This window comes from Meriones unguiculatus, chromosome 18 (genome assembly GCF_030254825.1).
Source record: "Meriones unguiculatus strain TT.TT164.6M chromosome 18, Bangor_MerUng_6.1, whole genome shotgun sequence".
NCBI classification, from domain to species: Eukaryota; Metazoa; Chordata; class Mammalia; order Rodentia; family Muridae; genus Meriones; species Meriones unguiculatus.
In genome coordinates this window covers 12,683,869-12,697,995 of record NC_083365.1, presented here as the reverse complement: position 1 = coordinate 12,697,995, position 14,127 = coordinate 12,683,869, and the positions used below count along the sequence as shown (strand labels likewise).

Below are 14,127 nucleotides of genomic sequence, written 5' to 3'. Positions count from 1 at the left end.
CACAAGAGTTCCAGAGGCTGAGATTCCACAGCTGGCACTTGGCAGAGTGAGACTGGACCCTGTGACCTTGGCTGTACAACCCAAGCCTCGTTCATATGTTATCATTTACTCTTAACAGAAGAGTAAATTATCAGTGTTCACAGACGAGGAGGATTTCCAAGTTCAGGGAGCTCCCATGTGTGCACAGCTGCCTTTCACATAGCTAAAAGCTCCTCTCCCAGTGGCTACAGGGAAGCTAACATTCGTTTTCCCCTCTGACTAGGAGTGACACATGACACTGATCAAGCCAATGAGATTTGTGTACATTCGGGTGTTACTGTGCATGGCAAAGCTTCCAGTAATGTTTACTGCTTCCCCTCTTTCCTGAACAGAAAAGGGGTACATTTCCTGAGACCCCTCCAAAGCCATTGTAGAACCATGAAGCACCAAGAATGAGGGGAACAAGTTGCTTGTTTTTTTTTTTAAAGATTTATTTATTTATTACTTATGCAATGTGTGTTAGCATGTACACCTGCACGCCAGAAGAGGGAACCAGATTTCATGTTTAGATGGTTGTGAGCCACCATGTGGTTGCTGGGAATTGAACTCAGGACCTTTGGGAAGAGCAATCAGTGCTCTTATCCTCTGAGCCATCTCTCCAGCACAAGTTGCTTGTTAGAGGTAGAACAAACAGCAAACAGAGCCTCGGTCCCCAGTGACGTCAGTGACCACACTGGCCCTAGGTGACCTACCTTAGACTTCCTTGCCTCACAAGGCAAACAGTCCCATGGTAGGGTTGGTTGCATTGCACTCATTCCTAAATTTCCCAAAAGGAGGGTCTAAATAGGACCGAAGACCTTCTTGAGCCCAGACCCAATCCTTCTACACCATTGCACTGCCATATACATACGTGATTTTGCTCTCCTCTCCAAATGTACCAGCTTCAGGACTTTGCTTGGACCAAGCTCCAAAAATGCATCTATGCCATGTTCTTCGGGCCACGTAGTGGCCAGCCACCAGAATGGTCCTCATGAACAAGTTCAAAGATCTTGAAGTATGAAATATGGATCTTGCCCTAAACCCACCTGCTGTAAAATGTCCAAGGTCCCAAGAATCCACCCCACAGACTTTGAGCAAACATCTCGCTTAGCCTACAGTTCCCCTCATACTATCCTTCCTGTGCTGACTAGACTAGCACTGAGGGATGATACCAAATTCCCAGGGCAGACAGGCAAGCAAGGACTGCAGGGTGGGGAGCAGGTGAAGTTCTGAGTTGGATATGTGTTGTTGGCACGAGCACAGCCATGTCAAGAACCCTAATGCCTCAGACGCACTGGAATGGCAAAGCTTTTCCAGTTAAGGTTCAGGAAAATGGCAAAGCCTTCCTGTGCAGACGTTGTCAGTGTGTGTGAAATGTCAACAGCAGCTTCCTCCTCCTGAATGTTTTCAGGCTGAGACTGGTCCCCTATAGAGACCCCCCTACCAAGATCAGCTAAATCTGCCTTTTCAATCTGATAGAGACAATACACCCACTTCCTTGCTCGGCTGTATAAATAAATGCTCCGGAGCTTCTGGGCTGCTGTTTGTGCATCTCCACCAGAGCATAGGGCCCACCTGACCCAGCTTTTCTGGAGGTATGTCAGGTGTGTGTCCTTTCTTCATTTTCTCCATCACCCAAGTCATGTCAAACCCTAAAGCCATGCAGGTTGCAGCATGGCAGAGCACTTGTTTGTTGCCAGAGCTCAAAGCCTAGAGCAAAGCAGACAAGGGGGAAGAGAACAAGAGATTCCCTTGATAGGGCCCTTGCCTTTCCAAGGCACTTTAGAGTTTGGGTTACTGATCCAAATCTCCTTACTACTCCTCAAAGTGGAGCTCGTCGAGTTGCCATTGCATGGAAGAGATGAGGAATGGGAAGGAGCTAAGACGAGGTCCTTAAGGATCTTGAGTTGTCCAGAAGACAACTCAATTTGTGCCTGCTTTGTCTGGAAGCACCACCTTCCCAATCCTGTCTCTGTTCACTGGATCAGCCGTACAGACAGGCACCTCAATCAGGAGTCCTGCTGCTCTCGGCACTACCAAATCAGAGCCAAGCTGGGACACAGTTGCCAGCTACATGGCACCCTCTGCATCAGCTGTTGGCGCAGCGAGCTAGTTAATTATTCATCCTCCAATGGGCTTGCAAGCCCAGGGTTTCAGCCACGATTTTTTTTGGAGCGCGCTCATGTGGGGAACCTGGGTAATGAGTCCAGACCTGTCAAGAAGTTTGGATGCGTCTGCCCACAGACTGTTCCCTGATCCTCCCACCTTATCCCTGGCAGACACTGTGGAGAGTGACAACAGCTAAGATGTTCCAAAGATACAAGGTCCAGGCTGAGTCTGCTGTTTCCAGAGAAGCTCTCGCCTGGTTGCCAGTCCACCTAGCCTGGCATCATTCAGACTCAGCCAAATGCTGTCAGGAAAATTATGAGGGTACATGAGGGATGGGGAGTCATTTCTTCTTCAGGGCCCAAAGTGGAAGAGGTCTCCTTTGCCACCATGGACAGAGCCAAATAAACATGGCTCCCTGTCCTTAGACAAAACAATACCCTATCTGCCTTAAATAAGACATGGAGACTGGTTCATTCTATAAATGTGTACTGTGCTCGGCTGGACATTGGGAACCCAGCAGGAGAATAGTGCTACAGGGCTGATCTTACAGGGCTGAAAGGGTGACTTATCTAAAATACTGTTTGATAATGAGTGGCTGTTAGCATTCTTGTTGGTTAGGCTTCACACCTGACAGGATCAATGCTGTGACTGCAACAAAGGCCCCCACCCCACACAAACCTGCCCACGCATGCACAAGTCTCCACTGTTGTGAGGAGCTGGTCTCTTCCTTTGTAGTTGCCTTCAGCATTCATTTTCCTAACCAATGAAGCTTTTGGGTGGGAAGGTGGGCAGAGACACATTCCTTTCCCCTTGTTTCCTGCCCATCCTAGTTTATCCCCACCTGGTCTAGCATACAGTGAGGAATGAGAAATGCTTTCGTTATTCTCTCACTCCATTCATTCCTTTACTCAAAATAAAACAAAACAAAACAAAACAAAACAAAAGCCCAAACTATTAATTAAGTCCTATGCTGTATAGACTGCAGACCCTGCTCTGGACATAGAAGACAAAGTTGTGACCAAGAGAGATAATCTCTGTTGATACAAACAGCAGCAAGTCGGGAAGAAAATCAACAACACTACAGTAGTCACCTCATGTCCCCAAAAGCTCCAAACCCTATATACGTGCCTTTGTCTGTATAGACATATAGACTTATACTAAAGCTTAAATTGTGCGCAGTAAAGAACTAGTAGCAGCAAACACAAACATAATAACTGTAACGATACATTGGGGAAAAGCTTCAATCTGTCAAGAGGAGAAACACCTGGTAGCTGGCTACTGTGGGTGAGAGAGAACACGGAACCCTAGACTGTACATCAGGAGCTGGAGAGCCCAGCCAGGATGGGTGCAGAAAAGGGAAGCAGAGGTCAGCTGGATGGTTGTGGCAAAGCCCTGGATGAGGCAGAGAAGGGAGACCTGGGAACAGGAGGGAAGAGATTCCTGTGTACAGGAAACACCCAGGACAGAAGCCTGAAGTAGGAGAAGGGTGAGGGGACGATCATGGCAGCCCACCTGAATTCCAGCCTGATTCTTTGGGCGACAGGGAAAAAGCAAGATGACTCCAGAGATTTCTAGGATGGGCTCAGGGAATACCTCAGACTCCAACTGCTCCCTGAAGAAGCAGATGAATGGGGGTCAAACACACACAGCCTGCAGAGTCTGGGCTGGACCCAGATCCCGCATCTCCAGTTCCAGCCACTGTCATCTCCACTAAACCACCAGCATTGGCTTTCTGGGGGTCTGATTCAGAGCCCCCAAAGATCCTGGGTGACACTGAGTGTTTCCCAGGCTGGGGACCAGACTGAAGAGAGAGGGCCTCATAGCCTCTTTCTAGGAGCCACGCTCATCCTCCTGGTCAGAGTCACTGGAACTGAAAGCAGCCTCCAGTGAGGCTCTGTGTCTGGGAGCCATGGTTACGGCAGCTGCTTGATTGGCAGGGGTTCCAGATGCTTGCCATACTCTGATGCCTAGAGGTTGTCTGAGAAGCAGAGGCAAGGGCCAGGGGACACACCAGAGGTCACCAGTTGCCACGAGATGCTACCCGCTAATCTTTCCCTCCCAAGTGATTCATTTCTGCATGGCATATCAATGCAAAATCTTTTTTAGAGCTCTGAATTAAAAATAAATTTGCAAGCACGTAACCAGATGTTACATGGGGAAAAGATAAATAACTCAGCCTGTCAAGGAACTGCCTCATCTCAGTCAACCCTCTCTCTTTCACAAGGTTTTAATTTTTAATTTCACAGCGGTAACTATAGCAACCTGCAAAAATAATATATTCCATAGCAAAACAACTTTCTTGGCTCAGGCTCGGCATCTCCATGTTCCTGCATTCTCTCCTCAATACCAACTTCATGCAGTCTGTGCCCAGTGTTGATGAGAATTCTCAGCTTTGGTTTCACATCATCCATCCATCCATCCATCCATCCATCCATCCATCCATCCATCCAGTCATTCCCAAGTATCCTTTCCATTCAATCCATGGAACCCCTGACTCTGAGTATCAGGGTGCTGAAGAGCAGATCAGACTCACAAGGGATGAGGGATGCCATTATATCTTGACCTCGCTGTTTCTAGATTAGAGTACATAGGAGAGGTTGCCTGTACTCATGGGGTTCATAGTTTGTTCCACAATAAGTGCTGGGTGTTGGAGTGAAGAAGAGGATGAAGCCAAGGACCCAAGTTCAAATGGAGGTGACTCAGAACAGAGCGCTCTAGCCAGTAAGGGAAAGAGGCGGTGCTAACAAACCAGTTACCACACTGGGAATTCTGAAGCCAGTTCCTGGCATGCCCGAGAGCTGGAGTGATGAAATGCCAAGTCCCTACCATTGATCAAAAGCTGCTCTTAGGAGACTTTAGTTCTCAGGGGATCTTGGGAGCAGAACAGCTTCCAGCGGCCAGAGAGTCCTCACAGAAATGCACATGTTACCCTCTGAATCAAAAAGCAGGCCAGCTTACCACACATTAGCAAGAGCTTGGGTTCCCTTAGCATGGTACTTCTTTATTATAATGTGACATATTAGGCTGTGCAGGGATTACATGGCTCTTTCTCTGTCGTGCTGTGAAAAGTGGAACTTAGGGAACCAATGTAAAACTGCTGATAATGTGGCTACCGTAATTTCTTTGGATAAAAAACTAGACTTCATTTATAAGGGATTAAAAAAAAAGATTAAAAACAGGATAAAAAAAAAAAAGAAAAACTCACATATGAGCATTCAGACACAGACCCTTGGACAGGAGAGGCCAAATAGGTATGGGAAATCATCCAAAGCACTGACCCAATTGGCTTCTTGCTGCTGAAAGTTTTTCCCTGAGGAAGTTGTAAACAAGGTCCGCCCCTCCTCCTTAGGTCCCCAAAGCAAGCCAAGCTTTGGTTCTACCAAAGTTCCCTCTGAAGAACCAGTGAGTCTGTTAGTCTTACAGAGCAGTGGGTGAGGGGTGAGAGGCAGGAGTCAGGAGACCTTAAAGCACCCACACTGGAAGTCTGTGCCCAACAGGGAAAATGACTCTCTCATGGCTGTGTAAATGAAGTCCCCAAGTCCCCCACTCCAGCCCTTCCCTGCCTGCACACTCTAGCCCTTCCTGAGACCTCCAGATCTCATGTAACTAGGGAAGAGTTGCATACAGCTGGGTGGAAGCAGGGGCTGCAGACCCGGGTGATCATCTCATAATTCTCATCATTTCCCCTTCCTTCTATGAAGGGATGTCAAGAGCCAACAGGCCCAGCTATGATAATGGTTTATGAGCAGATTCAGCCCTCCTGGTTTGTTTTTTTGCGAAACAGGGTTTCTCTGTGTAGCCTTGGCTGTCCTGGACTCACTCTGTAGACTTGGCCGGCCTCGAACTCACAGAGACCCACCTGCCTCTGCCTCCCTGGGTGCTGGGATAGGTGTGCACCACTGCACCCAGCTGGTCTTGTACAATTCTATAGGACAGGAAGGGATCTTGCTGAAAGCCTGGCATCTGTGACTTAGGCAGATGCCTGACAGCTTCTTGGTTAAAGGCATGACATAGGTAACACGGCCCAGAAGAAAGCAGACCCAAAGCCATTCTGGACCCATACTGGTAAAGGACTCCTGTGGCACGGACCGATCCAGAATGGACTTCTAAGTCCTCTCTAGGGTAGGAGGAGAGCCGTTCTGTCAGATAAAAACGGAAATTGTAAACGAGTGTGTTGAGCAGGGAAATGCTCTTAATACAGACATGTTCATGTGAAGATATAGCACTATGGTGTGTGTGGGGGGGGTGCTAAGTCATTTCTCTGGGTCTCAGTTTCCCCTTCTATAAGATGTGGGTCATAGAAGTGACTACAGCATTTACTTCTGGGAAAGAGGCAATTAAATGATGTGCTTTGACACCTACACCCACCTAATCGGTATCACCCATGACTATTATGTTTTTGAGTGCATGGCATAGGTGCTCAGCCACAGGGATCAACAGTGATCAGGAAGGCAAGATTCCTTTCTTTGTGCTGCATGCAGCCTCATGGGCATGCTCAGATGCTTCAGACAGAAATTTGGAGAAAGCCAGATAAAAACGTGTTCATTAAGTATGCCCTCAACCTTACCACTCATAAGGCTGCGGGGATGCACAGCAACACACAGGGCTAGTTAGGATGAGATGGTGCATGGAAGGGGGCTTGCAGTTTGCCAATGGCTTTCTGTGTGTGTGGGGGGGGTGTGGGTGTGGGGGGGTGTGGGTGTTTTATGTTCACACTGGATTGTGATGTTTTGCATCATAATTTTTGAAAAAGAAGAAAAATGAGTATATTCCTCTCTCTGAGGAATACGCTCAGAGGTTTGCCACCCATCACAAATTCCTTCCTCAGGAAAGGGCCTGGCTGTCCTGGGGGGATACTTGCTTGTACCTCTGATGGCCGCATAAGTGCATTGTTGGGAAAGGGAAGGCATCAGAGGCATCTACTGGACTTGCTGGTAAGCATGGAGGAAGGGTTGTAACCCCTCTGCACCCAAGCCCTGCTAAGCTCCAGGGGAGGTCTGGCTTATAGATGTCTGCGAAGACAGGGCTGTGTTTTCGGCACCACAGGGATCAGCTCTAGGTGGCTTCTCTGCCCAAGCCATGTTCTCCATGTAGCTCTGTCTGTAGCAAGCTGGCATTTTGTTCTTCTCTGGGTTCCTGTGTCTCTGACTATTCTGAACGCAAGCTGGGGAAGAGAAAAAGATTTTCTGTTAACAATGTAAAATCACACGGTCCACCTCTGCCTCCTTTTAGCAATTTTTAACTGGCCTTTAATACATACGCTAGCCATCTATTTTTGTCGTGTTCTCTACGCCCTTTTGCCTTCTAGGACTGATCGGCCAGTTGCCCTTGGGTAGTGCTCATAGGGTGTCTCACTGTAGGCTTGATGTTTGGTGTGTTACAGACTTTTTTTTTTTGGTTGGGGGGAGACGCAATGCACAGGTTTACTCACTCAAAGTATGGGTATCCCCAAAGTCCAACCTAGTGAACCAATGAGTTTGATTGCGATTACTTAAGGAATATAGGTGAGGAATTACTTACAGGAACAGAAATGACTCAAAGACAGCTGCATCTCCAAAGCCCACCCAGGGTGGATGACAGCTCAGAAAAGCTGGGGACCTGTAGCCGCTCAATGGGTTCGAAGGCGTCCTTTCCAGGTGGCTCAGTTGGTCTGCCCCTGATCTGCAGAGCTGTGTTTCTTCTAGGCTGGTGTCTGCTTCTTACAGGCCCCCGGCCTTGCCTCTGCCTCTGCCTCTTCCAAGCAGCTGCGCTTGTCTTAGAGTCTTTCTGTTATTGTTGTTATTCTCAACAGTCTTTAAGTTAATATACTCTTATGGGGAGGGCCCTAGTGAATCTGATCATTTTCAGGAACTTCCTGAAGCTATTTAGAGTTGCTTACTTCTGATATTAAGCTTTAATGAACTTCCTAGAGCATCTTGTCTTAAGAAGCTTCCCTCCAAAATGGAATGTTTTAATTTCGAAGGAAACCACTGCACAACCACAATAGTATGCTGTGCTTAACTCTCTTTGGGGGAAAACGGCACGTCCCTAACACTGTAGGGGCTTTTGTCAAGACACATAAACAAGGGTGGCCGTGAGCTCAATGTAGAAACAACATGCTTTTTCTGGAACTAAAAACTGGACAAACAGCTGGACTAACAGTCCCCCACCAGACTTGATAATCTTAGACCACGTAAGTTTGGGGCCGCCTGTCAGTGGCCATCCCCTCCTCTAAATGCTGGAGGCTTGCAAGCAGGATAAAGGCAGGCAGAGATGGTGGCCTGTTGGGCCCCTTTATCTAGTCGTTCTTAAAACCACCATTGAAGAACAAAAGGAACCCCCTCAAGTCTGCCTTTTCTCAGCACTAAGATGGGCTTTATCAACAGAAGCCATAGGGACGATGATAACCACACCCACAATGGACACCTACTAGCTAGACGTTTGTGGCCATCTACAACCCATACCAGCCTCCTAATCGCATTCCTGTCCTTGTTCAAGATTCAGCATTACAGCCAGATGGTGGTGGAGCACGCCTTTCATCCCAGCACTCAGCAGGCAGAGGCAGGCAGATCTCAGAGTCCGAGGCCAGCCTGGTCTACAGAGCGAGTTCCAGGACAGCCAGGGCTATCTCAAAAAGACTGTTGTCTCCAAACAAACAACCCCCCCAACTCCCCTCCCCCAAAGATTTAACATCACTTTCCTCTGCTAAATGCATCTAAAGCAGCAGTTCTGTGACCCCTTGGAGGTTGAATGAGCCTTTCACGGGGCTCATCTAAGACCATTGGAAAACACAGATATTTACACTGTGGTTCATAAAAATAACAAAATTACAGTTATAAAGTAGAAACTAAAATAATTTTATGATTCGGGTCACCACAGCATGAGGAATTGTACTAAAGGGTCACAGCAGTAAGAAGGTTGAGAACCGCTGCTCTAGAGGCATTGTGGCTGCCTATACCCTTATGCCTCACTCCACACCCCAACCTGTGTCCCTCCATAAACCAGAGAAGTCCGCTCTGAGGCTTTCCCCAGCAGCCCTAAAATAGTCCCCATGTTCTTCCATGCCCTGCCTTTCCTTCTCCCTTCTGGGGGATGCAGAAAACCTAGAAAAGAACCCAAGAGCCTGAAAGCTTATCAGGCCCACAAGGTGGACCTGCCCGGATCCCTGATGACCACGAGGAGCTGGCCACAGCTGTTATCCTTCTTTGGCAAATATAATAGGGAAACACCTTGGACATCTAGCCTAGAGCTCTCATCATGAGAGGGCCTCAGCTTAATGACTGCAAATATTTATTGAGCTCCTAGTCTGTGCTTGCTTGGTCCGTGGCGCCCTCTATGCTTCTCTTTATCCCGCACTGCCCAGGATTGCCTCTCTCCTCATCTGTCTTCTCCATATGGTCATGAACTTCCCCAAAGACAGGTCCTTATCTGTCTTCTCCTCTGCATGGTGCTCCAGGTATCCAGTTAATTGCCGGGCACATTATCAGTGCTTAGTAAGCGTTGATAGATTGAATTTGCAAATGACCAGTTGCACAAAATTGCCACAGGCTCAGACATTGTTCTGATTGAGAAGGTACAGGGCACATAGCACATGGCACGCGAGAGGTCCTCAGCAAATGCTCACAAAGGGAAAAGGAGATGGGAAAGACAAATGTGGGCTGGGCAAGGCTTTCACGGGAGGGCATAGCTCAGTTTCATCCTACCTCGGACTCTTCCGAGAACGCATTTCTTCCTGGCCTTTCTGGGCGATCACAGACCCTGCAGAGGAGCCTCCATCCAGAGGCTCTGGGATGTGGCAAGGGTGCCACGACACCTCAATAAATAACTTGCGGGAGGTTTGTGCTGTCAGAGCAGACTTCTCACCCTTGCTTGGGTGTGGAATGCCTGGTGTGCCTCTAGGGAAAGAAAGCTCTCAGTTTCAAGTTTTATCTTGGGAAAAGGTTAACTCTTTGTACCCTGTCATTGTTCCAGACAGGCTACAGGGACTTAGCCCCAACCTACCAAAAAAAAAAAAAAAAAAAAAAAAAAAAAAGGCTCCAATGGCTGTATCACCTCTGGGATGAGTAATGCTTACTGTCAGCTTGACAAGATTTAGAATCTCGCAGGGTACCATCGTGTGTGTATGCGTGCGTGCATGCGTGTGTGTGTGTGTGTGTGTGTGTGTGTGTGTGTCGGGGGTTGGGGTGCCACTAACATTAGGTTAGCCTCTGGGCATGCCTGTGAGGGATTATCTTGGTCAGATCCAGTGCGATGGCAACAGGCAGCAGGAATCCCTAAGCTTCGGCACTAGCCATTGCTCCCCCTTTTCAGTGTGACCAGCTGCTTCAAGTCCCGACGCTTTGATTTCTGCATCCTAGTGGACTATACTCCCAAACTAGGAGCCAAGATAAACCATTTCCTCCTTTTATCAGGATGTGTTTCATAGCAATGGGAAAAGTAACCAACACGGTGCCCAAGCGCCGTAAAAAGCAGCCCACTACTTGAGCTCTGGAGTCAAAATGCCTAGTCCAGTCCTGCCTTTACTCATTTGTTAGCTTTGAGGCCTACAAGTGCTTAGCATTACTGAGCTTGATTTCTTGCTTGCTTGCTTGCTTGCTTTCCAGAATTTTTAATAGTTAGATGCAGAGGTTCATTTCAGCTCCTTCACTGCCAAACCAGGGGCTAGAGCTGCTTCAGCTCCTCTGCCTTCTCCTTGTCTAGATGACCGGGGTGTAAAGGCACCTGCTGCAGCAAACCTTGAACTTCACAGTACCCTTCTTCTTCTTGACCTTGACGGATTTGGCTTCCTTCCGCCAGGCTGTGCGCAGAAAGTCCTTGATTCCCTCAGTTTCCCGAGGCATGGCGACGGGCACTCGGCGCTGGTGATGGCACACAGCGCAGATTGCCTCCGACTCGACTCCCTTTCCCCTTTGATTTCTTACCTATAAAATGGGATGGTGATAGCAGTAATACCCATACTGGAGGGTGGTTAGAAAAATAATGCCATTGTTTTGATTGCTAATGGAATTTTTTTAATGCCTCTGTTTTCCTGTCTAATATGGTAACTTCAGTAGATAAACAGATATAAACAGAAACTCTTTGTTTTTTTTTCCCCCTCATTTGTTTTGTTCTCGTTGATTTTTAGAAGAGCATAAAAGGGCTCTAAAGCCCAAATGTTGGGGAGCACTCTCTCCTCAATGAAGATGATCACCTGGCTGTCTAGATCCTTTAGTCTTTAAGACCTTTATGACACTTGCCTAACAATATGGATAGATGTCACAATATCTAGATCACTTCTAGGAAATCCCCCATCTTCCCACTACATCGTCTGCTGCTCTAGCTTTGGTTTCCACACAAACCACAACTGTGCAACTCTAGGTAAGTCACTTCCCCACTTTTAGCCTGCTTCCCCATCTGTAAAATAAGGGAATTATGCTATCTACCCTGTAGTTCATGCGAGAATTGTGTTGCTAATGCATCTATATTATTAATTCACACAATTAGTCCACCACAGAGTACTATAGGTGGCTGCAACAACAGAAATCCATCTTCTCAACACTTATGGAGGATGGGAGTTCAAGATCAAACTGCTAGCAGAATTGGTTTCTGCGGGGTTCCCTTCTCTTGGCTTATAGAAAGCCATCTTCTCTCTGGTCTTCCCCCAGTGGACATCTATGTCCCGATCTCTTCAAATAAAGACTTCATGATATGGATAAAGGATCTTCCATATTTCCTCATTTTCACTCTACATCTTTAAAGACCTTGTCTCCAAAGACCATCGCATCCTAAAATACTAGGATGTAGGAATGGAGTGGAGAAGGTGGGAGGGGGCACAGTTCAGTTCGTTAAAGCATCTAAAGCCTTCTTTTCCGGGTCCTCAGCTATACTTCTTTCTTCTCCACCAACTGAGAGCTGTGGTCTTGGTTTGGACTGTTAGACCATGTAGTGACTGGTGCCTCGGGTTCTCTGCCGCACAGCCCCAAAGGAGACTTTCCCCTTAACCTGTACCTTTGTCTTTCCTGAGCCTCAACTTGCAAAAGTTTATTTGCAGAGTAACGAATGTGGTGAACTCAGTCTCCATCGTCATCTTTATTCGTGCAGCAGCTACTTATACTAAGCACATACTGTGCAGGGAGGAGGCATTGTGCTGGGGATACTGTGAAAGTCTTGTTCCTGCTGGAGCTGATGTTATCCTGGGGACTGCAGACAGCCAAACACTAAACAAATACGCAAGTAAAATGCATAGCGTGTCAACCGTGATTGAATATTGTGAAAGAGCAACAATTAAACCAAGGAAAGAGAGTGGGGAGTGCGATGAGTGCGGCAGTAGGGGACACTTAAATGTAAAATGGTCCAGAAACGCCTTTCTATAGACACCCACCTGACAGTGAGGAGCCACATGGGTGTCTCAGAGATGTGCCTCACAAGCAGAGGAGCCACGAGTGTGCCAGCTCACCCACAAAGTGTTGCTTGAGCAGAATGAGCAAGGAGGAGACCGGCCACAGGAGAAGTAAGAGGAACGGTTCCACTCTGCCAGAACTTCCCGGGCTTCTCCTACGTGCACGGACAAACCTACAGGACTATCCTGAGAGCGGGAGGGAGCGTGGCCTCACTTAGGTTTTACTATTGGAGCATAATCAGGTGACAAGATGAGACTGCAGCAGATTCTCAGCTCATAAAACCCTGTGTTTCTGCAAACTGGCTGGATGCCTGCTCTGGCCCTTCAGCCCTGAGCAGTGCCATCCAGCTCCCTACGCCAGTGCCTTACGCTCAGTCACGCTCCCAGCCCGTCAGCCCTTCTCCTGGTCCTTTAAAACTCAGTCTAGAGCTTGCTCCTCCAGGAAACAATCTTAGAGCCCCAACACTGCTTTCACCCCACCCTCACCTCCACCTCCTTTCTGAGAACCAAGAGGTAGTTAGGAAATAGGTCTGGAAACCCAAGTGCAGGGTGGAAGTTCTGCCCCCCCCCCCCCCCCGGTCTTCAGCTCTGTAAAATGTGAACAATGAGAACACCAGACCCGGGGTGAGCTAAGCGGAGCCCCAGCTACCTGGTTATGTAAAAGGCAGCACAGCACAGTCACAGAGGTAACCAACATCCACACTTCTGGTCGGTCTGTGTTGTTGCAACAGTAAAAGCAAGAAAACTGTTACCACCAAGAGAAATGGTGACGAGGTTTGCTTTCCAGCTAGCCACCCCACCCCCAACCCAAGTCCACTCACATTTGAGAACAGAGACTGGGAGGAGTATGGGTGCTCCTTTACCACCCAGATTTTGCTGTCCATCTGCCTCACAGAGTTGTGACATGGAAAAATGAGCCCGTACGAGATGCCTCCTTGCGGGCGTGTCTGGAGCAATCCAGTACACATAGCTGTGGCCCAGCACCCATGCCACAAGGGAAGGCTACCTGGCAGATGGCCAGCAGACATGATAATGCTCATTGTGAGTCGTAGCAGCGTCTGCCAACAAGGGTAGATAACTGGGTGTGTCCCACGACTGATGGCCTCTGGTCTCCCTTGTCCCAGTCAGTAATCCAGGGCAAAAGGTGCTAACAGCCCCCTTCCCCTATTTGAGGACTTTCAGTATCACTTCCTAGAGGCTTCCTGGCTCCCCAACACTAGATCCTGCTCTATGCCTGTTCCTTGTGCCCCGGCCCCCACCGCAAGCCTCTGAGAAGCCCCTTCCAGCACCGTTTTGCAGGTGCTTGACCGAGGCACCCTGGTCATGCAAGTAGTAAGTGGCAGAGCCAAGATCTGAAGGTGGATCTGAGCTTCTCCCCGAAAGGCAGCCTTGTGATTAAAGCCGATGCCCCTCCTAGCAACCTCCGGGGTTCAAAGGTGATCTGGTCCCTCTTCAGTTTCCTCATCCAGAAAAAAAGACGCTCAGCCCCGACCCCTCTTTGAGAAGCCGCCCTGGGGATTAGAGAGGAGCATGTGTAGAGTGACAGGTATCTGCCCTCACTGAAAGCTTGCTCTAATTACCCCCCACACCCCTCTTGGCCCAGGGCACCTCTGCCCACTGTCTCTGCTTCTCCTGCTTCCTTA

At 48.3% G+C, this 14,127-nt stretch overlaps 1 pseudogene; it reads right to left on the bottom strand.

The window, feature by feature from the left end:
- Window positions 1-10,735: 10,735 nt before the first annotated feature.
- Window positions 10,736-10,946, bottom strand: LOC110542217 (large ribosomal subunit protein eL38-like; annotated as a pseudogene).
- Window positions 10,947-14,127: the final 3,181 nt, after the last annotated feature.